A 24,523-nucleotide genomic window follows, 5' to 3' on the forward strand; every position below is an offset into this window, starting at 1 on the left:
TTTGAACCAAACGAACTTGATGAATCACGACTAATTTTTTATTTAAAACCTGATGATAGAAGTAAAGATGATCACATGGTAAATATCCTGCAATTGCATCCCATCTCAAAGTGGTTTTCCATCCCAATTGAAACCTTACCACTGGGCGAAATCTTGTCTTTCCATTTTTGAAAGATGTTGAGAAGATCAACTTTCAACAAATTTCCAAAATTTTCGAAAGATGAAGTTTCAAATTTGTTGAAAGATATTGGAAGCTCATCTTTCGATGTCTTTCGACTTTTAGGAAGATGAACTTCTCTTTTTTTCCAAGATTTGGAAAGACGAACTTACAAGTTTGTTGAATTTTGTTGAAAACTCATCTTCCAACAACTTTCTATCTTTCGAAAGACGAACTTCTCTGTATTTCAAAAGTTTTGAAATATGAACTTTCATTTTTCAAAAAGATGTCGAAAAGTCGTTTATCGACGTCTTTCAACTTTTCGAAAGATGAATTTCTCTGTATTTCAAAAGTTTTGAAATATGAACTTTCAATTTTTCAAAAAGATGTCGAAAAGTCGTTTATCGACGTCTTTCAACTTTTCGAAAGATGAATTTCTCTGTATTTCAAAAGTTTCGAAATATGAACTTTCAATTTTTCAAAAAGATGTCTAAAACTTGTATATCGACGTCTTCCAACTTTTCGAAAGGCGAACTTTTACACTTTTACGTTTAATGTTTAATGTTTATTTAATATTTTTTAAATACACGCTTTTTTATAGGAACAATTTTAAAAGAACACGAGCTTGCTGATTTTTAATGGGTTTTAATAGATTTTAAGCCATTTTAATTTCTTAAGGAAAAAAACTAATTGTAAGAACATTTAAGCCTAAAAACCTCGAAAAATTAAGAACAGTCCAGACAGCCCAGCCTGAGCCAAAATTTTCTGGTTCTTCTTACTTATAAAAAAAAATACGCTCGTATTTCGACGTCTTTCAACTTCTCGAAAGATGAACTTCTCTTGGTTTTTCCATGTTGCTGAAAGAAGGACGCGCCAAAACATTTACGAGCCAAAGTCCGCACTGATGATTACCGGGGATCAAAAAGACTATTTGAAGCATACTTTTTGACGTTTAAAACGCAAGAAAATACTAAAATATCTAAATTTCTTGTAAAATGAAATAATTCTAGGTGTATTACATACACAGTTTATGGTTAAATACTGTAAATATAATATCCACATCATTGGAAGTACTTTTGTAAACCCCCGGAAAATTAGATTATTTTCGAATGTTATGATTCATGATAGCCAGTGCCTTCCCACAAACCAAATTTTTTCTTTGTTTTATGGTTAGTTACACTTTGAAGCGCTTGTCGAAAGTTATCGCACTGTGGTGGAGGGTGACGTCGATCCCGTGCGGAGTGCATAAGGGCGGGAAAACACGGAACTCGAAAATAAAGACTGGAACGGACAATCGAATAGGTAGGAGAGGATGTGCGTTGATGTTCAATCTAGTCTCGATTTTTGAGTTCCGTGCATTAAAATCAAAACAAAAGAATCCTCGGGATCGGGATGGAGTTTGGTGAGCTGAAAACGTTTTTTTTTGAAATTATTTTGATACACCCCTATTATAACGAAAGAACTATATAGAAGCAAAAAAGTTTCCATAAGTCTTCAAACAGCTCCAATTAATGGTATTGTCAACAGGCTCTTAATTTAGAAAGGTAATGAGATAATCCCACTTCTTCAAAAGGTTTTCTTCCTTGTAGAGAAAAGCACCCAAAATCAAATAAAAGAAAACTCTCAACACTAGCCATAGCCAGTTTTTGAAACAGGGATGTAATATAAAAAATAATGAGGATTCCAAGACTATCATTTGATGGAAATGAGTCGATCTCGTGCAATTTCAGGATTAAGAGGTACATAATAGAAATATATCATTAATGTATATATTTACCAAAAAATTTAGCAAAGTTCTAAAGTTGTAATAAAACTATGTCAATGACTATAACATCTTAAAAATATAAATTTATAGGAAAGTTAGATAAAACTAATAAAATTTAGGTAGATTCCTCTCACAATTCGAAGCAAAACCTCCAAACTTTACTGGCTTACTATCTAGTTTCCAAAGTTGAGAAATTTAAATCTAAAATCTGCTCGAGATCTCAAAATTAATTAGTAGTTTTTTGTCAAGACTTGTCTATGTCACTGGTGAAGACAGCTGTGAAGAAAGTTTTTCATTTCCATTCCCAGCAAACTTTCGAATCGAATACAATCAAATTTCACTTTACTTTCAATCTTATGTCAATTTACTTTCCACCATTTTATTAATGGAATATCTTCAAACTAGCTACCAGATAGAGACCAAGTAAAAGCCAATAAAAACAATAACAAACAAACAGTTCTTCTATCCACTGGAATAGGCCAGGAATAAACAAAATAAATTCTTCCAGGTTTCATGCCATATCCAAAATATATTCGTTGCCATCCCAAAGCATACAAAAAGTACAAGTTCGTCTTCAATCATCATTGGATTGCAGCACTTATGGTTCTAGGTAGGACAGGATCTAATCTGATTTGATAATTTTCATTCTCAATGTTTACAGTCTCTGGGATTCTTCAATCCTGTTATGGAAATAACCCAACAACTCTGCTGCTGTTGATGCAAAAAAAGGATTTCCATCTTCTTTTCTCCTCCATCCACTGCACTGATACTGTTTCTTTTTCGTTCGGTTTCAACTTTTCAAAACAAGGTTCTCTCTCAAAAAAATTTCAAAATTCGAATCACAAAATTCGAATTACAAAATTCGAAAGTTCGAAAATCTATTTGAACTTTACCGATCGAAGCAATGCAGCGACTTCTTAAAAAACGAAAAAAGCACACGCGATGGAGTGCAGCTTGTCCAAAGTCACGGCAAAATGAGCTGCGCCGAAGAGAAAATCTTGGACGGACTTTCCCGTCCAAGAACATTCGATTCCACGGCAAAAAGTAACAGACGTTAAATCGCGATAAAAAAGCGGTTTTCGTCTAACAGGCTAGATTCATGATTGCCGGCAAATTTCTTTTTGTAATTTTGAAACTGGAAGCTGTGGAGTGGAAGGCGTGTGATGAGGAAGACAGCAAACCAAAGCAAAGCCAAAATGCAGTGCAAATGGAAACTTTATTCTAAAGATATGAAATATGAATCAAAAGATGCTAAGGTGAGCTCCTTTTTATATATTTCTAATTATCAACCACACTTCAATCATACTTTTTGTGTCCAGTCTGGACACAAAAAAGTATGATTGAAGTGTGATACACAATATACAGCTTTTCAAAGCTATGGGCAGTTCCAGTTATAGTCTGTTAACCCCCAGTGGACGATGTGGATTTTCCACAACAATTTACTTTTGAATAACTTCAGGGTATTAGCCTCCCAGGGGGAGGCACTAGTGAGGCACTTAGGCAAAATTGGGTATGTGTGGCGTGGCTGCTGGTGACAGGATCCCATTTTTAGGCTCCATAGCCATCAGATGGCTGACCAATTAAATCAGAAAAATTTCAAAACAAATGAACTACGCAGCTCTGCCATCTGCTAGTAGTAGTACTCTACCATTTTTGTTTTGATTTAATGTTGTATTTTAATGACCAACCAGCCAGGTCAATCATTCGAGAGCTATGCATGTTAGCCTCCACTGATGCAAGTTGCCCAATCTCACGGTATATCACAGGTTCCCAAAAATTTAGATTTTTGACTATTTTGGACAATCTTCAGGGTGGAAATCAGAAAATCTTTTAATTTTTCATCTACTTTTATTAATTTTTGCCACTTTTCAGGGTGAAAATGGGAAAAATTTTCAGTTTTCGTTCTGACAGAGTCCCAATTTTGCCGAAAATTCATATCTGACAGGGTCCACTTTTCAAACTCCAATGGCACATTTCTGTCGGCTGTCTAGATCAGTGCCCCACCCCCTAGGTGAAAGCCTCCTTTTCAAAAGTTTTCCAGTTTTTTTCTATTATAATGTGTAATGTATATACAGGAATTCTTCTTGATAATCAACCAAGTAGGGGGTCAAGCAGCTAGTACGAGACATGTCATCTAAATGCCTTTTCGTAAGAAGCTGGTAACATCATCACACATATCGTGAGTGGTCCTAAATTCGACGTGGTCTTTCAAAGATACAAACTAAAATGAAAACAAAATTTTTTGCTGTGACACAATGTAGATACCAACAAAGTGTCAACTAAACTGAGAGATTATATACAGTAATTACTTTTACAACTCACACTTTTTAATTACATTATTTGACATCTTACATTTGGCTAAAGCTTCAGATGCATCCGGCTGGACTTAGAATTTTTTTCAAGTTGATTAGTGACCAAAGAGGGTCTCAAACCGGGAACATATAGGTTTCGAAACCATTGCCCTATCCACTAGGCCAAGCCAGCTGTAGAAAAATCGTTATTTGGGGTTACTTTTACGAAGGTCTTAGTACTATATATAGATAAGTCTGACTGACGAGTTAGGCTAACTGTTATGATCGCCATTACTCCGAAGAAGCCACCACACGTGTGCACCGCTGGGTGGGTGCACCGCCGGCCGGGTGAGGGGTTAGGGATATGCACCAGGGTGACGAAGCTCCGCGGGGTATATTTGCATCTGAAGCATTAGCCGAATCTGACATCTTGACATCATTCTAGCCATCTTGTTAGATGTTTTGAATTTGTCTTGAGAGTTCTTGCAATCGTTTATTGTTCAACTTGGAGAGGGAGTGTTTGTAAACATAGAATTTTTTTCGTACCCGTTATTTGGGGGGTTGGAATTAAGCAAGGCTGTCGAATTTAGGACCACTCACGGTATACACTTAGTACCACCCTTGAAAGTAGGTTTTCGACCGTTACAGTGACAGATAAAAAGAATATATCAGATAAAATAATATCTGGTCCTTCTAGAACCTTTGAATGTTTTCATCAATCTCAATAGGAGATTACAACATTTTAGGAAATATTTTAGATAATAAATTTCTCTGACAACCCAAAGCTGGTCACTTTTGTTTTAACTAGTTGTCTTTCTATTTTCAGGAGATAAAGTAAAAGTTGGTTGGTTGGAATGCAAGCTGTCAGATCATTTTATTTTGGAAAATTCTTATTCTGGCTTCCCTGTTAGAATTAATGAAGATTTTGTCATAACATGGTTGAAGTAAAAAATGATGTTAAATTAAACTCAACGTGGAATATCAAATGAAAACATAGCTGAAGGTAGGCCTTTTTTAGTCTAAAAACAAAGAAATGTTGACGTTTTTGTTTTTGCTATGGAACTGAAAAAGATGACATGATTAAATACACATCTTTTAATAAGCAACTCCAATTTTCCGGTCAGGCCTAGGGTTACTTAGCATTCTGGTCCATTTTCTGAAAAAATTGCTTTGAATACCCCTAATATTATACCATATTTATGTGTATTGGGTCAAAGGGCTATAGTTTGCCATGGTTAGATCATCTAAAACAGCTGTCACTTTTCGAGATTGACAAATTTGAGGCCTCAAGCCTTAGCAGCCTGATTGCTTATAAAAAATGTGTAGAACAGGGAAATTACTTTTTAAACTCTGAGGTGGCAACCTTTACAGTGTGTCAAATTTTCATAAAGCTTTCATGTTTATAGGATACATTGAACGTGTGTCGACATTGAGCCATTGAAGTTTTGGGGATTTCATTGAAAATAGATTCATTTTATCCATTGAACAAGGAACAAAATACAACACGGTAAGTATTTTTTGTAATATAATCCAGTAATAAAAGACTATTGATGATACTATTCCATTGTGCATCAAAAGAAGCTAAAATTTTGTTACAGTACACAAAGTCTTGACCTAAGTTCAAAATATTTTTGAAAATAGGTTGTTGTAAATGAAAACTTTTTTAGAACTCTTTAGAAATAGAAACAATCTGAATAATTTGTCTTACTAAAGGGTCTTTCTACTATAGTCTACTGAAAGCTGTAAATAACTTATCAACAATTTTACAAACCTCTTTTAGTTATACACCGTTTTGTATGCCTGGATTTCAATACTGATTCAATTTCTATTTGTTTTATTAGGGTCATGACGTAAGGACAGTTACTGGCTGATTTTGAAATGCACTTGAAAAACGATGCTGCAAAACAAAAATGTATGTTGCTGCCATGCAATCAAGATATTTATATGCTTCATGTGGTAGTTCGTTTCAAGATGGAAAATAATAACTTGGTAATATTTTCATTGCAATAATTGGTTGCTGAATGATAGAAGGTATTCTTGTACTCTTTAATGCTTAATTGTAAGAGTCAATCTGTACTATCTTCAAGGGATTGACAATACTGTACCATCACGTGTTGTATAGCACAATAACCTCAGTCTAATAAGTGGACAACTAAACTGAGGACTGGGACATTGTGGGTCATATTTTTGGAAAATATCACCATAATATAACATTTATGGATTTTTTCTGAAAAGTGCTTGAAAACCTTCATTTTCGACTACTCTAGGTCCCAAGTATATTATAAATTATGATAAAATATTGCAAAATCTAATAAAAGTGGGGGTCTGAATAACAAGTTGGAGTTTAAAAAATTTTCGGTCTGGTTCAGATTTATGCTTCTTTTACTGTGTAGATTTTTCGTTGGATAATGTGTTTAAGGTTTGAAAATATTCTTCAAAAGCATTCAAAAATATCCCAGAATATGTCAAATTGAGAAAATGTAGAGACTATTGGTTTACCCCTGAAATTAATTTTGTCAAAATGTCGGAGTCCACAATTTTTTTAAAAAAATTACAAAGTAGGTGGGACGTTTATTCAGATTAGGGCATTTTGGCAAAATCGTCTTAATATCAGTTTTTAATAATGACTTGTACTTTATGGTTTTTCTACCCTCCCCTATAATTGAGCACAAAAGAGTATATTTGGCATAGCTTTCATTATTCACAGTCGAGTGTCATCTTTTTAGAGTGATTTGCATAATTTTTTACTTTATTATACCGTATTTTTATATTTTTCATATTTTTTACTTCGTTACTTTTTATATTTAAAATACCGGCTACCCTCAGGCGCCCAAATCTTCCCTAAAACCCCACCGCCCATAATTTTGTTCTACCATCCGCCCATTCAAGAAACTTTTTGACTTTTTTCTAGGAATTTTGACTTACCACTCGGATTCGAGAGTCTTGTTTTAATTATCAAAAAAATATTAGAAATAGTTTTGAAACGCCCGGTATATAAGTTGAACCTTTTTGACGACGATGTGAGTAATCAATTCCAGTTTCCCAAACATTGAAAGTTTGCTCTCTCTCTCTCTCAAACTCGCAAAGGGATCACACAATTTTTTATAATTATGTATAAGGGTATTTTAATTAGTGCAATTTACACATTATGCTTGATTTTTTTTGTGATTTAGGAGATTTAATTATTTGAAACTTTGTTAACTGAGGCTCAGCATATGCTTTATAGGCAATGTTTAATTTTTCCAAGAGATCAGTCTGGATATGCTTGCTAGCAGTATGCTTATAAAAATGAATATAATTTAGTAGAATTGATCTCCATCGTACAAACCATTCCCAAAGTATTTAACGAGGATTTCGCACTTACGTGAATGGAAATTTCAATGTATCCTTTAATGTCCTTTGAAGCCCTATGGCCAATCTATTCCTTGATAGGGACTAAGATTCTAAAAACTTATAATTTAGATTAGTTATTATATTATTGAAAATGAAATTAAATTATAGAAATTACACGCATTTTTTATAAGAACCAGTAAATTCTTGCTCAAGCTGGGCTGTTCTTAATTTTTGCAATTTTTCAGGGTTTAATGTTCTTATGATGTTCTTAGCCGCTTAGTTTCTTTACTTAAGAATCAGTTAAAATCTATTGAAATTAGTGTTTTAATAATTTCTGAAAGCTGAGGCTCAGATTGTTCTTAATTGTTTTTAGGTTTTGGCCAAATTTCAGCCTCATGTTCTAATAAAATTGTTCTTATACAAAACGTGTAATTTGTCATTCAGAATTATTTTATTTAGACTACTTAATTTTTTAGCAAAAAGTCACTACTATTTTGTTTCATATTTTCTGTTTTCTATGCTTTGTAAATGTATGAATTGTTCGTTTTAATGTCACAAAAAGAATTTATCCGCACATAAATACAAACAAATTATTTAAAAGATCTCTCATTTACTTTTGACTTGTTAATGAAAGATTTCGAAAAAAGCAAAAATCATCTTCCAAAGTATTTAGAAAGTTTCGGAATATGAAATTTCAACATATTAGGAAGTTAGGAATTTAATTTTTCAAGCCTGTATGAAAGTTTGAGAATGTGGTCTTTCAACTTTTTTGGAAAGTTGGGAAGACAATCTGGTCGAAAGATGTTGAAAGGTAAGGTGCACAACTTCCCAATCCTTGTTGAAAGACCAACTTTAAAACCTGTCGAAAGATGTCAGAATATGAAATTTCAACATATTGGAAAGTTGGGAATTTCATTTTCCCAGCCTGTTTGAAAGTTTGAGAAGGTCGTCTTTCAACTTTTTTGGAAAGATGGGAAGATGATCTGGTCGAAAGATGTTGAAAGGTAAGGTGCACATCTTTCCAATTTTTGTTGAAAGACCAACTTTCAACTCTGTCGAAAGGTGTGGAAATGTGACCTTCCTACATCTTTCCGACGATTTGAAAGACATTATTTCGCCCAGTGACCTTATAAGCTCTCTATGGGTCATTGAGACAGGGGTGTTCATGGCCTTTCAGATGATAATTTTTTGAATCTCAAGTCTAAATAAAATGTATTAATAAGTTTTTACGCCCTCCAGTCACTTTACCTACTCTTTTAATTTTCTAATCTTCTTTCTCAGCACGGCCACGCATGCGCATCAAACAAATGCAACCCAAAGGGCACAAAAAATGCGAAGAAACTTGTGAACAACCAAATGGATACAAATGTATGTAAGGATTTGAAGGGGATCTTTGTGAACAAGGTAAGAAGTTGATAAGCCTGATAAGACTTGCAAGTAGCTTGGAAACAGGCGAATGTCAAAGAGATGTATATGTGCATGTGGGGTACGAAAGTCTAACTTTCGAAAATTTCCATTATAACTAGATTCTGGATATTCTTAAAAATAATTTCTTCTAAAGTGAGACGATGGGAAAAAATCTTTCAACCAAGTCTCATTTCATAGCTGATCTTACTTCAGCGAATATATTTACAGATAAAAGGATGCAAAACTGCTTAGCAGAATGTGGGAAGAATTGTACAAACGACAATATGGATAACGGGAGCAACCAAAAATACAGTTGTATCCATGCTTGCAAGATGAGGGAGATCGGATTAGACGAAGCAACATGGAAAGAGAATTGTCAACGAGATGGAGGATCAGGATGCAGTCCTATCATTCTTGGTTATCAATTCAACTTATGTGGCACCATTGGTAACTCAGATCCTTTTTGTACTCCTGATAGAGATCCACCGGTCGAAGAATGTGAACTTGGTTGTGCAAGCTTTTTGTGACTTTTGATTAGAAAAATGACCCCCTAGAAACTCCTTCTTATTTACCAGGAATTTTGCTTCCCGCTGATTCACACTTTTTCTCGTACAATATTTTGTTTATACTTTTCTTGTTCAGAGTTTTCTCTATTTTCCTCGTCTAAAGGCTCGAAAAATATGACGAAAAATCTAAACTCGAAAAATATATCCCATATTGTACCTTGCGATTATTCGTGAAATATTTTTTGAACCTACACAAATTATAATGGTTACTTACAAGGTTTTTATATATGCAGATGGTTTCAAATCTATAACGCGGAAGGATGTGAATGAGGTGTTATAGGCAAAAATTTTGCTATTTACATTCCCATTTTATTAACAAACAGCAGATAGTTTAACCAATACGAAGTATGAGTTTTGACATGAATTTCTTAGCCCCCCCCAAATCTTATTTGATGGAAAAAGTTTTACCCCCTTAAAATACATTTGTTGAACAGTTCGTCGGGTTGGATCTCTTTCAAAGAAAGGGATTCAACTATATCCTCCATCTGCCCAACGAATTTTCACCTGCTATGGGTATGCTTACACTTTTGATTTCTCACCTAAGACCTTAAGTACTTTGAATCCTACCGCTGTGAATGTATGTAAAGACTTTTTAGGTTTGACTTAATATCAAGCTCATTAAAGAAAGTTGAACATCTACTGTTACCTATGAAATATAGGAATCTGTTTATAAAGGGAATGCTTCATTAACACCCCAAGAGAGATCATTTCGAACTAAGATGAAGAAATCTCACAAGTTAAGAGGAAACCCTTACTTATGTCTTGTCTCAATTATCTCTATTATTGTCGATCCGAAGCTAACTTTCTTTTTGACTTTACCAAGCTTGGGCGATCTCGTAGGACGATTTTCGCTCATTTCGACGCTGCTTCGCTGTGATTCCGGACTCACTGTACTATTGAGATGTGTGTTCTTATTCAAGTCAAGTTGTTACACTTTTGTTTTTAAACAGTCATTAGTGGACTTACTCTGTCGCCTCTATTTACGCAAAATTAGGTAGTACAAGTAGAGATTTGTAAGTTTCTGATCACCTTAACCGGCAGACTTCAAGGTCGCAAGAAAGAATGACAGTTGATTCTCTTAACATTTTGGTGTTAATATTATCATCCTCGTTTTCAATATCATTTTGTTGTTTGTATGAGGGATGGCAAACTGATTTAGTTTTAAGAAATGTTATTGTTGTCAAAGCTGCCCGTTCAAGAACTGAATGCATTTTACACTGTCAAAGATTGGGTAAAAGAGCTTTCTATTCTGTCGAAAATGTAGAATGTTTATGTTTGGAAAATGATGCTGCCGAAAATGACAATTTTGTTCCTGTTGTACCTCATCAAAGTCAAAGTGGGATTTTATTCAGAAAAGCAGAGGTGAGTCTTTTCTCTTCCCTAGGCTGGAGATCAAAGTCAGCAAATGATTAGTCAGATTAGTCATCTTGGGCAAAAGTTTTGTATGAGTTACATTGGTCTGCACTTTTGATATTTAAGGAGCCGATTATAAAACAACACCCACAGACCAAAAGACCCTCTTTTTAAATCTATTGGGGGAAATTATACTATAATAAACCTTTCGCACAGCCCCGGTGTGAATTTTTCCCACATTGGGATAAAAATTTCTGTCGAAATCCTAGTAGGAATAGTGATTCTATTGTCAAAAAATCAAGTGGGGATGGTTTTAGAGTGATATTTCTTCCTTTGAAATTCGAATGGGGATGAAATCAAAGTAAATTTTCCATTGGGGCTGTATTACAATTGTATGGACCGGGAATGAAATTTTACTCAAATTTTCCAGCAGAAATTGGGTGCCACCAATTCTGTGGCACACGGGTGTTATGCTGAACTCTTATCCTCTTCTTAATATAAGACGCGATTATTGTTTTGAGAATATTCATTTTGGATTTTGAAAAAAGATTACAATAAAGGTGCATTTCTTTTAATGTAGGCTGGGTGCGATTCTTTTTATAGTACGCGTGTATTTTGAACAAATGTCATGTAGATGGAACGGAGAGGTGTCAGGAAAGATGTAGTTATCCAAACGAATATCATTGTCATTGCATGAAAGGTTTTCGTGGTGAATATTGTGGTTAGTAATTTATTGTTCATTTTATATCTAAAAAAGCTAATTAAAATTCAGAAACAACGCATGTTAAGCTAAAAGTCAAAAACATTCAAACCACATGAGCGGCAGACCGAAAACATATTTGTTTCTACATACAGAGATAAAGACATTCGCGGTTCACCATTTCTAAGTACTCAGTAAGGTGGTAGAGGAGGGGGGAATGTGGAAAGCGAAAGTTCAAATTTAGAAGAATTGTCACGCCAATTTTTGCATTTCAACGACTGTCTTGTTCCTTTTCGGATCGCACGGATATTTTTACTTTTTTCTTTACCTTGGTATCATGATATTCTAAATTCTTTCTTTGAATTTAGGACCTGACCAAAAGCTGGTTCTAAGAATGTGGTATAGTAAATCTTTTTACTTTACAATGCCAGTCTAATATCTCTATTTCAAAGTCACATTCCATATTTCTTGCTAGAAAAGAAAACTGGAATGCAGGGTTGTCTAGACGAGTGCGGAAAACACTGCGGTAACACTGTAATGAAGAGCGGAAGCTACCAAAAATATAGCTGTATTCACGCTTGCAAAATGAGGGAACTTGGGGTTCATCTAAAACAATGTAAAGTGAATTGCCAACGAAAAGGTAATTCAGGGTGTAGCCCTGTCGTGAAAGGTTATAAGTTCAGTTTATGTGGACATGGTTATAATCCGAACTGTACACCGACCCGAACCGGAGATCCACCTGTGGCACATTGCGAGTTGGGCTGTGACAGTTTCTTCAAATAAATATAAAACACTATTTGTAGAGCACTTGACATCATATTGGAGATAGATCGATAGTTGTTGAAGGCTTTCTCGATCGTAGAGTCGACTCTAACGTTGGACAAACGTCGATACTTGGAATGTTGATTCATTTACGCAGAATTCTTTGTAAAACTCATTTGGAAAGAGAACACGGCTTAGCTTGGATCACGAGATTTACGTTTGGCTACGTTTCGAGAGATTAAACGTAAGTAGCCAAACGTAAATCTCGTGATCCAAGCCACGATAAACTTCCAATTTGAATATGTGGGGGGGGGGTACAGTATGGATTTTTGCTTCGGAATTTCGGTATTTCGGTATCCCTCTTTTTTCGGAATTCATACATGAAAAATAAAATTTGATGAAAAATTAGTCAAAACGAGGAAAACTACCCAAAAAAATTGGTATCGGAATTACAAGTATTTTTTACGGAATTTCGGAAATTTTGGCAAGATTATTTAGTATTTCGGAAATCACAAACTCCCCCCACGAATATCATTTGGTCGATAAGCTCAAACTTATTTAGATTAACAATCTAATATTTTAAGTTGTAATTTAAAAATATAAAGAAGGAAATAAATTATCTGGAGATCGAATGAAAAAATTGGTTGTGTGTGTTCGAAGAATTTGCTTCGTGGTCAAACTATAACTAATGAGATATTGCATGATGCTATCAAGGATTTGAAGCAATAGGTCTTACACAAATACACAAATGCTAATTTGAAAGAAACATTTGTCGGCGCCAGATTTTTGAAGACTTTCCGTGGAAAAAACAAAACAAATAAAGTGCCAGATTCAATCTGTAATCCGAATTACAAAGACATCATTTTCTTTCGTCTTGGAAGGCTATATCTAATCAACGAGAGCTAGGTCCTGTCCAGAGAAAAATTTAAATGTCATTGTTCTTAAATTGTTCTTAATATCGAGGCTTTAAAGTTTCATAAAAAAAAGAGTGCATTCAGATCGCATTACCCGAGTTTTCGTCAAGTTTATTTGTAGGTTTTGTTTTCCGAACTGTACATCCTGTACACAAGTTCAGGAGTTGCCATAAAGCCATTATGGTAATAACCGGGAGGGCACATTGCTATACATTGTAGGTTTTGTTTTCTAAGTTTTTTTTTGTCTTTCTTATTATTTGACGTTTTACAAAACTTACAAGATTGAGTTCCCATATCAAAATTGGCAAATGGCCAAATTCACCAAAATTTCTTCTCTTAAAGTAAGATCATAATTTAAAAAGCACTCGACTTTCTTTACAAGATTCAAAATTATTCGAAAATCGTTCCCTATTTCTAAATTCCTTTTCAAATTAGCTTTCATTCCAGTGAAATTACAAATGTGGAAGATTTCTGAATTGAATGGTATATTTGTACCCGTTGGAAAGATGATAAAAATCTTTAAATGAAAATGAAGAAAAAAACTCAACTTCTGGAAGGGTTATGGTTAAGTTACCCTTTTTAAAACCGTAAAAACCCATCATCATAAAAATACTCCTCCTTGCAAAAAGAATTTCCCCAAAATAATGATTCAATAAAATAATTCAACCCAAAACTCATTCAACTTAAAAGAATGTCCAAAACAACCTATTCAAAGTTACACAACCAGAAAACCATAGCATAATTTTAAGAGGAAAATGTGCTTTTGTATTTTTGAAGGAATACCGTTCTCTGCATTCTAGGAGGGAAATTTTTTTCATGAAGTTGAATCTCCGCAATTCGATCTTCAAGGATTACGAAGATTATTTTTTTACGGATTCTCCGCTGAGGAGATCGCTTTTTAGTCCGAGCTATAAGAAAAATTCGATTAATTGAGCTTCGAAGAAGTAAGTTAGACTATGCCACAAAGGACAAATCGTGATCCTGTATTTTCGAAGGAAAGTTATTTTATATTTTGTAAAAAAACAAATTTTAGTATCTTGGAAGGAAAATCATTCTTCGAAATTTAAAAGGATTTTCAAATTTGAGATGTTGTGATAGAATCACGGTGTTTGTACTGTGATAATTTCAATATTCTAATAATGGTTTTACAATTACTTTATTTTCTCGTTTTATCGAAACTCCAAGTGCAAACTGCAAAAGTAGATACTTTTTGCAAAGCTAATTGATTGTAATTTTTTGTATTTCCCAAGAAAAATTAGATAAAGCACTTTTCTTGTATTTTCCAAGGAAGATTATATAAAACGATTTTTATGATAGTTGAAGTCGTGAAAATTATTGTATCAATACTGACAGTCTCATGTCTTATTCAAACAATACTCAATTGAAAATAGAATTAAAAAAAACTAGAGTTCCGTTGCCAAAGATCATACGGAAAACCATCTGACAGTGCCCACCGTTGGGCTGCATAGTAATGCCACCATTCTTTCGATGTGTATTTGTGATACTTTTCAGATTTGTTTGACCCTTATTATTCGTTTTTTAACTATAATCTTACTATGCTAAGAGAGTTTATGAAAAATGTGTGTAACGCAAGATGGTAGCTGAGCTGTTATTCTTAAATTTTGCCAGGGGGTTGATTCGAGTATGAAAGAGGGATTTCGTGCATCAAAAAAGCAGTTGATGATACGTCGTGGTTTTAATTCTATGTTTAAAATTTCATTTCCATCTATGATTGAGCGCGAAGATTAGCACTACCTCCCGATAAAACCCCCGTCCAAAAAAAGATTTCACGTTCGAATCGTAGAAGCCCCTACAGTGACTTTTTTTACTATGCAATGCGCGGCACATGACGTAGGCCAGATCATATGAGTGCCCCCCGGGAATTCATGACGTAATGTCTTCTATAGAATTAACCCGGTTTTAGCCAGTTGTGGAAAATTTAAACTAGACAAATGTCGTATAAAATTTGCCACTTCTGGCAAAAACCGGGATCTTTCCGTAGAAAACATTACGCCATAAATATCATGAACAAGAAAATATCTGCAGCATTTTTTTTGCTCCTTTTTACCAAGCTTATTTTTCAAGAAAGGGTAAAAAATGGTAGAGTAATTTTAAAACCAAATCGAATATGCCACAATCATCGAGTATCTTGTACTCTTAGGTTCCAAATAAACGGGCCCCCCCGCTTGTTAATTTTTCGAAAATTTTCCAACCCCCCCCGGACCTTATTAGGACCCCCCGTTTATTAATCTCTAAGAATATTTTCAGCTGTCAAAGAGAAGGCCCCTTATTTTGCTCTAAATAGCCTGATTTTAGCCTATTTTTACCTTATTTTTGGGTTTCAGTAGTACAATTCCCCCCCCCGGCTTAGGTCCCCCCGTTATTAATCTAGAAAATTTTCCATTTTCCACCCCCCCCGTTTTTTCGAACCCCCCCGTTTATTTGGAACCTAAGAGTAAGACTATTCTTATGCGAGAAGAGGTTCAACAATTGTGGGCGGACATTCAAGGGTAACTTTGAAAAACTTTGAATAGCTTTGAAAATTTGGAAAATTAGATTAAAAAAAAAGAAGAAAAAAAAGAGAATGGGTGTTCACGTTTCAAAACGCTCTTGAAGAAAAAGAAAAACAAATTACAGTTTTCACTTTATGGTCAAAAATAGACAAATTGAAAGATCAATACAGAAAAAAGGTGAAAAAAATTGCCGTTCGCTTAAAAATCGCTAGCGAAAATGTCATGCAAAAATGGTGGAGTTCCGAAATAAGCATACTATGTTTTTCATGACTGGTGATTGAATTTCATAGCATGGGAATTCAACAGGGATGGAACAATAGCAATATATTTTGCAGTGAGGATTTGCTTATCTGATTATATCCAGCTGGGGGGAATTAGAGTATAATTCTCCACTGGGGGAATATTTCTCTCTCTCCCAAACAGTTAAACAGAAAAGAATTAAAGCAAGATTTTCAGGCTTTCTTTCTTTCGTCTCAAGTCGCCTAAGGTCGATTTGTAATTTTTTATAAATAGAAATGAATTAATGAGAGAAAATACTATTTACAATTTAAAAACAACAATTGATTCCAAAGAAATGAATGTCGTTCGTACCGGGTTCCTTAAGTGACGCAAAAAAATTTCCTTCCCATCCCTCCACTCTGAACTTCTATTATTTAACACTTTCTTTGTATATCTAAGTTTTGAAAGTTTTTGATACATTTCCCGAAATTGTGAAACTTTTGCCGCTGATGGGATTCGAACCCACTACATACAAAGCACCTATGTTTAGAATGCCAGCGCCTTAACCACTCGGCCATCGAGTCACAACAGCATAAAGGTGTTCAAAGTTCCTTATAAACATGGTATTTACTCCAAACTCTACTTGGGGGCTAAAACCCCAACCAGGGGTTAACTCCCATCCCCAACCCTAGCCCTAACCCTACCTGACCCTACCTGAAACAACCCTTTTATCTAACCGGGAAATTTGACTCTACTACCAATTCAATCCAAAACATAGGTCAAACATCGCGCGGGTAGGCGGGGCAAAAATTCTAGATCGGCGGTTGGTTTAGCCTGGACTTGTTAATTTATTGCGCGCACAGGCCCCGACAAAGACAAAATCTTTTCGATCAGTTGCTTTTTAAAGGTCCATTCTGCTGCACGCTGGACCAATAATATAAATATTTGTCGTATACCTTACCGGGGAAAAAATGTCGGAGGAAAGTGACAAAATTTTTTGCCGACGAATTCATCCCAACATTACCCGAATTTTTTATCCCCGACCAAAACTTTTAGTCGATTTTTTTTCCCCAACCAAAATTCAAATCCAAATGTTTTACGCCTTTAATAACCTAAATTAGTGCTTTAAACGTCGAATTATGAGAAATATTTTCGAACTAATGGTTTCCATTTCATTTGGGCAATTCAGTCGGGTGGAAGTGACTAAATTGTAAATTTGTTCGGGGAAAAGTGATGAATTTGAAATTTTGGTCGGGGAAAAGTGACGAAAATGCCTCTAGGTGACGAAATTTTTCCCCGACTAATTAAAACCCCGAAATTTTAAAATTAAAACCTTCAAATATTTACCACCCATGAGGCTCTTCCGAAAAAGACCGTAAAAGCTTTGACTGCCACTTAGATAACTTAACCTTGATTGCGTCACCCGTAGAGGTGTCAAATGTAAACCATACAAAGAAATCCTGGGAGCAAAGGTTAGAAAAATTGATATTTTCGCGGAGGCCACTGTTGACAGGGTTTCCACTAAAAATAGTATTTTTTAAATAGTAATTTTTTTCCCTGACTGACTGAACAAAATTTCACCGAGTGGAGTCGGATATTTACAAGGAAAATGATCCAATCGAAATCAATAGCGACATGAGTTTTAGCACTGCACTCTTTTTCATATTCATCCAAGGTAACCCATAAGGTGAAAACGCTAGGGCGTAAGAATAAACACCACCAAAACTAGTGACGGTTGACGTAATAATAGTCAAGTTAGTGAAGTGGTAAAAATACATCTAAAAACAAGCCAAAATGAAGGTAGTAATGTTTGAACGCAAACAGAACTGTAGAGACGGAATGAATAAATAACGTAATCGTAGAAACGGCGTCAAAAATGACGGGTGTAACTTCTCATGCGTGCTGTCATGTTGGGAATCTAAGAATAAAAAAAATGAAAATTTTGGAGGTTAATTGCACAACGAAACTTGTTAACTCGAAGGTGAATAAATGGTTTTTTTAAAGAAGCGGCTAATGAGAATGCTGATGTGGTGGAAAAGTTTAAAACACACCGAGTACAAAAACAATTGCATTTATTCGACTAAGGCGAGAGCAATTTAATTTATTGTTCTACGGACAGATCGTTGGAGAAGTATGGGTCGGTCGGCAAAATAAGAATAAATTTTTCATTTATCAGGGTTGGTAAGGTCGGTAAGGTACCGAGAAAATTTTCCAAAAAGTATCTGGATCAAAAATTCACTTTGTTTTTTACTTCGATGAAGATCATAATAAAATTTTAGTGTATGGAATGCTTTTTATGATTTTTCAATTTCTTGAATAAATTTTCAGTTTTATTCAAGGTTAATTCTTACAAATAACTAGTGTGTAAAATATATTGTAGTGGAAATTCAATATTATCATTTTTTTGATTTTAGCAAAAATAGGGTCGGTCGGGCCCGCAGAACAACAAATTAATTGGTCTCGCCTAATTAAAGAAGCTTAAATTCTAAAAATCTTTTAACTCTATACAACCGAGACTTGAGTGGATTCTTCTCAGTCACATAAAAGCCCGAACTGTACATATTATACCACCAAGAAGAGTTTGGTACAGGCTAACCAAGCCCTCATTTCTAAGTTTTAGAATAGGTTCATTTGTTCAAACAATTCCGGTATGCAGAAACATTTAAGCTGCAGGCAATTTCACATCAGCCGGAAACCAAGTACATGATTAAATATACTTACGTGGAAATAATTTGGAACCGATGACGTCATTGGAAACGATGAAACAAACAATGGAAACAATCAATCAATCTGAAAAATAAATAATCGAATGAAAAACATTTGAAGCACATGAACAATGATCGATAAACTCAAAAAACGACAATTTCTTTCTTCACCAAAAAATAAATTCATGACAACTTGAGAAACATTCCACAAACAACCATCTATTTGCAAATTTCAACCATCTCCAAAATATGTCTGCTCCAATGCAACGAAAATTCATCCGTGTCATTCATTCGAACTCCGAAAAGATAAAATTTATTCGATTGAACAATTTAAAGACTTTTCACTTCTATTTAAAAAATAAAAAAAAAGTTTCAACACTTCTCGCAATAATAGAATAAAAATTTTTAAACTCCGAAAATAATTCAATCCTTAAAAATCATGAAAAAGTTGATATCGAAAATATTTCAATCCTTAAAAATCATGAAAAAGTTGATATTTTACTTACCAAGACAAACGAAACGATCGAAAGATTTCTTTGGTAACATCATCACATTCATCCATTTCATCAGGGCGTTGACCAAATTTGTTTTTCAATTCATGATCCGCTCCTTTGGCCAACAACCATCTGATGACGTCATGATTGTTGAAAAATGCTGCAACATACAACGGTGTGTTGTTTTCTTCGTCTCTTCCATCGATCAACTTTTCGATTGTTTGTTGATCAAACATTTCCAAAGGACGAACTTTTCCATACCAACCAACAAAATGAAGAACGTTGTAACCCTGTTTGCTCACGAGTGAAAAATCTTGAGGATACTTCATCAAGTGAACAAAAACGTCGAAACGATCATCATTAACAGCCGTCATGAGAAGTGTCCGATCATAAATACCACGCAACGAGTTGACGATGTTCGGTTTTTGGTGGAAAATTTCTTCGAATTTCGCGAATTTCTTTTCGAGCAAAATTTTCCAAACATCTGAAGAAAAAAAGAAGAAACTCAAACTTTTCACGGAGTACACGCTTTTTTTTTTATAAGAATGGTTTTTTTTTATTTCATCATGGATATTCTTAACTTTTTGGAGAAAATCATCCAAAAAATTCTTACGGTATTCTTATGTTAAGATCGAAGTTGGCAATCTACAGGTTAAAATGCATTAAAAATGGCATTCTTAGGTTCAGTTGCTAAATTCCATGATGGTGATATTCTTACCATATTCTTAATTTTTTGGCCATTTTTATCATGGACATTCTTATAAAGTGTATTCTTATAAAAAAAAAAGCGTGTAAATAAAAAAATTCAACAAAAAATGAATCTCGATATCTCAGGAACCATGCAATGTATAGCAATGTGCCCTCCCGGTTATTACCATAATGGCTTTATGGCAACTCCTGAACTTGGGCACAGGATGTACGGTTATATCTCAGGAACCAAAAATACTTTGCAGCTGAAATTTTGAAAACAGAACGAGAAAAATATTTCCGAATTGATGGCGAAAAAATTTTGAATTTTGAATGAAAACTTTTTGCTCAGCGAGAAATCACTTTTATTTGTGACGGTAAAAAAACTGAAGTTAGAAAAAAATGAAGATCTAGATCTCAAAAACTAAAAGAAGATTCAAAGCTGAAAAATTGGAAACGGAATTGGAAATTTATTTCCAGATTGATGAACTAATTATTTTTTGGTTTTGTTGAAAAGTTTTTGTTCAGAAGGAAATTAATCTTTTCAATGCAGAAAACGAAACTCGATCGCATTCTGAGAAAAAATAAATTCCACGAAAAATTTCTCAAAATGTGAAAAAGTCGAAAAAGTTTTTAAAATAGAATTATTTGTCAAAAGTGAAATTTTGCGTGAACTAATCCAACACAAACAGCAAAGATAACGCAGAAAAGTACACACGAACTATTTGAAATGCAATCCGAAAAAATTATTCCTTATTCTTAAAAAGAATCACGAAATTGTGATAAAAGATACAAAAATAGAAGTGCTAATATGTAATGTGTTTCTCAAATTGTCAAATAAAGCTGCAAGCTAAACTAGTTTTATTTAAAAAAATCTTAGCTTGAATAAATTCAATTTTGCACGGGTACTTTCACTAAATTATACAACACTAGAGGTTCAGAAAATGAAAGGTTAAAGGATCTAGAAATTTCTTCGTTCAAATTTATTCATTCACATATAAAAAGCAAATGAAACAAACGCACGAAACTTTCATTTTTAGCAGGAGAAGAAAAAGACTAAATCGTTCCCTTGAGGATGAAATTAACATTTCTTTTATTATGACTTCAGTTGATTGTCTTTGTGTCCCTCCCATTTCGTAATAAGAGAAAAATCCTTTCAAGTGAGGCCATTGAAATATCTTACAAAGTAAAATGGTAAATTTTAAATTTCTAGTCTTAAAATATTCTCAAATTGTTTCTAAAACGTTAAACCTTAACTTGAGCATCTTGGAGGGAGGGGGTGACGTCATCAGTCTCTGAGAATACCGAAAATAGGACCCCCTCTAATTTTGCTCATTTTTTTTTGCTCAAATTTTGTGGGACAAGTCCAGTGACATTTATTTTTTTAGCCTGGAGATCAATGCTATGATTTCTTATTTTATATACTGATGGTGAAAAATATAGCATGGTTTGGGCTGTGAGTTTGAATTTCCAAGATTTTAAAGACGGTTAAAAACATAGTCAATCTGTTATTCTTTCACTGGTTACACTTTCTTAGAAAAAACGCAACTTCCGAAATTTGGCTTTTATTTTAGTAAGTGAGGACAACGCTAAATTCGAATTTCCCACTGTAAATTTTTCTGAGGCAGAAATCTGTCTCACAGGTCATACCCGTCCTGTATATATCAGATTATAAAAATACAGGGCGGGTCTCCTGTCTAGTATTTTTGAGGCAGCACAGAGGGTCAATTTTTGAGACCTGCTGGTATCGTGTATTTTACAGACCGGCTCAAAGTTGCCCTTTTAACTAAATCAGTCCTAGGATACTGTATCTAGTGATTGGAAAATGCTATTGAGAAATGAAGTGAAATACGCGTGGTGGATATACATGTTTTTTATAAGCAAGTGTATGCAATACACTCTGTGGTCCCCCCTTGGTCAGGCTCGTATATGCTTAAGTTTTTAAAGTATCCAGGCATAGCAGGCATCTCTACCAAACCTTTTGAAACAGATAAAATCTCGTATGGTTAGCCCTTTGTTGTCTGGCAGTGTCTAATCGTCTGTTTGTTCACTACTGTCAAAGAAATGAGATTATGATTTGAACATTGAATCAAATGAATGATGAAATAAAATCAAACTAAATCATGGATAGAAAATATTATGTAACAGATGTACAAATCATATGATATAGATTGGCCTACCATTATCATATATTCCAAAATTTTTTTTTCGGAGAATATAGAACACCAAATAGAAAATAAGGATGTTTCGCTTTGGGTACTCGCGAGCTTTTGATTGTATAGTGGAAAATTTATAAAATTTACCGTATATTAAAACAAAATTTCGAATCAAACTTACCACCAAAACTGAGCGTAGTTCCATCACTTTCCATGGTTTTGCCATCCCGTTTGTTGCTATATGCAGGAGAAATTATTAATAGATATCATCGATAGAAGCTTTACCTTTCAGAAAGGCAAAAAAAAAATTATGGAGATTGAAATACTACATTGCATTGCGAACGAGGGTTGTTTTTTTCTACACTTGAAGTTTATATAGTATTGCAAAATCGAGGAAGCAGAACATTCGATCTTTATAGGGAATCTTTCAAGAATGTCGAACCTCCCGAACTAAACTCCGTTTTCAAATTTATCTCCTTCCGAATTACGTTATCGGCCCTTTTTACACCGGCCCTTATTGGCGTTATTTTTGGGTGCAATTTAAGATAGACGATCTAACGATTTACATAAAACTTAAACTAGCCATAATTTTCATTAAAGTGCCACCGCAGAAGAACGATCAAATAAGTTGTTGAATTTGAAAAAAAAATGTTACTTATAGCCGTTACTTCTGTTAGAATGGCATCTCATCTGAAGCAAAATTTAGTCTACAAATATTAGCAATTTGTGTCCATCTCATAAATATCTTCTTATAGAGATAAGGTAAAGTTATTTATCTGTTTATTTTTTTGTCATCTCTTTTATTACCAAAATAATGGTATATTATGCTTTGTTTATCATACTAAACGCTACTGTTCTAAACTGCCACTTTACTGTAATAGTCAAACGACAAGTTTTTGAAAGGATAAAAATTTCTAATTTGCGTTGCTCAGAGCGGTTAATAACTACAATCATGGTAGTAATATTTGAGAAAAAAGGGAAATCCACCGGGAAGTTTTGAAACCACAATCGATTTGTAAGTGCTCTAAAGTAGGTTTGAAGGGTAGAGTTTTAACTTTGAGCTTTAACACTAGACTTAAGACTCATGATCCAAAAGTTCAAAAATAGTCCAAAAAGGCTCAGAATATAGCCTGGAAGTCTGCTAACCCCTCCCAAATTGAAATATTCGATTAAGTTAAAGAGATAGCCCAAAATCGACTTTCTCGCCAGAACTTTAAATCTTGAAAAACGTTAAAATAACCGGAATTCTCATTCTATTTCGACCATGATTGTACTTGTGGTTTAAATAGGGAATTTCCCAACAAAAAAGGAATTTCCCTTAATTCGACTCCCTGTGGTAATAAAAAAAGACGTATAGAGCTTTGAAAATGGGTAATCAGATTAAAAATAATCCGGAAAAGTGTTTCTAATAATGATAAAACAATAGAAATACAGTCAAGCTAAGAATGTTACCGGTACATCATTTAACCGGAACTAAAATACTGAAAAACGCGCGCAAAATTATGAGATGTTTGCCCAACTTCATTATGCGTGAAGCTATGAATGCCATCCTCGGAAGCTTTAGGCTTTTTGCGGTGGCAATTATGTAACACATTTCCAAAACAATGGCATAATCTTTTCTGGTTTTTGTTTTACAAGAATTTTTGTCATTGGAATGGTCATTAACTATTCAAACAAAAACTTTTATTATATTTTTCTAAAGAACGCGCTATCTCTATCGTTTTGAATAACCAATTATGTGCGCATCTTATAAAAACTTCATCACAGCTGAAAAACTAATAAGTAAGTAATAAAGCTACAACTAATTAAGGGTATTACTTAGACTACAGCGACCGTAGTACAGTGGTAGAGCATCCGGCTACGGTTCGCAAGGTTGTGGGTTCAACCCCCAGCCGGGTCATACCAAAGATCCAAAGATTCCCAAAATGGTACTTGATGCCTCTCTGCTTGATGCTCAGCAATTAAGAGAAGGATCAAGGGTAAGTGGAGAAATCCAGGGAGAAAGAGTGGCGCCCTCCCCTACCTTCGGGTAGATAGCTATCGAAAGAGGAGCCTTCGGGTCGCCTCCGACTGCGGTCGCAGACTTACTTAGACTACAGTAGTTGTGATGTTGTTTTGAGGGGCGTCGTAATCTATTAGACCACCTTTGTCCACCTTTGGGTATTACTTAGACTACACAATATACTGACGAACAATATTCGGCACCATGGTTTGCGGACCGCAATGGACGAAGTAAACAACAGATATGTACAAAGAGAGCGGAGAAAATGTCTGCACGTGCTTTACTTTATTTTTAAGGATCATAGTACAGTCGGGAGAATGCGATGAATGCTTCGTTGAATATAATTTGTATAATCTTACATAAATTATGTTTTTAAAAATAATTGAGTTTGTCGTTGTTTTCTGCGAATGAAACTTTGTAAATTGCCAAATATTTTGTCATGATTAACATGATAACGCATGAATCCCGGGGGGCATGAATCAACATAATATTTGCATGG

At 34.5% G+C, this 24,523-nt stretch overlaps 1 long non-coding RNA gene across 1 annotated transcript; it reads right to left on the bottom strand.

The window, feature by feature from the left end:
* Positions 1-17,678: 17,678 nt before the first annotated feature.
* LOC136823205 (uncharacterized) lies at positions 17,679-19,234 on the bottom strand. The gene is made up of 3 exons (XR_010848996.1): positions 19,192-19,234; positions 18,702-18,770; positions 17,679-17,898 (listed from the first exon to the last, which is right to left on the bottom strand). It is a non-coding gene; the product is annotated as an uncharacterized lncRNA (long non-coding RNA).
* Positions 19,235-24,523: the final 5,289 nt, after the last annotated feature.

The sequence above is a fragment of the Clytia hemisphaerica genome, unplaced genomic scaffold (assembly GCF_902728285.1).
Source record: "Clytia hemisphaerica strain Z4C2 unplaced genomic scaffold, Clytia hemisphaerica genome assembly, whole genome shotgun sequence".
NCBI lineage: Eukaryota > Metazoa > Cnidaria > Hydrozoa > Leptothecata > Clytiidae > Clytia > Clytia hemisphaerica.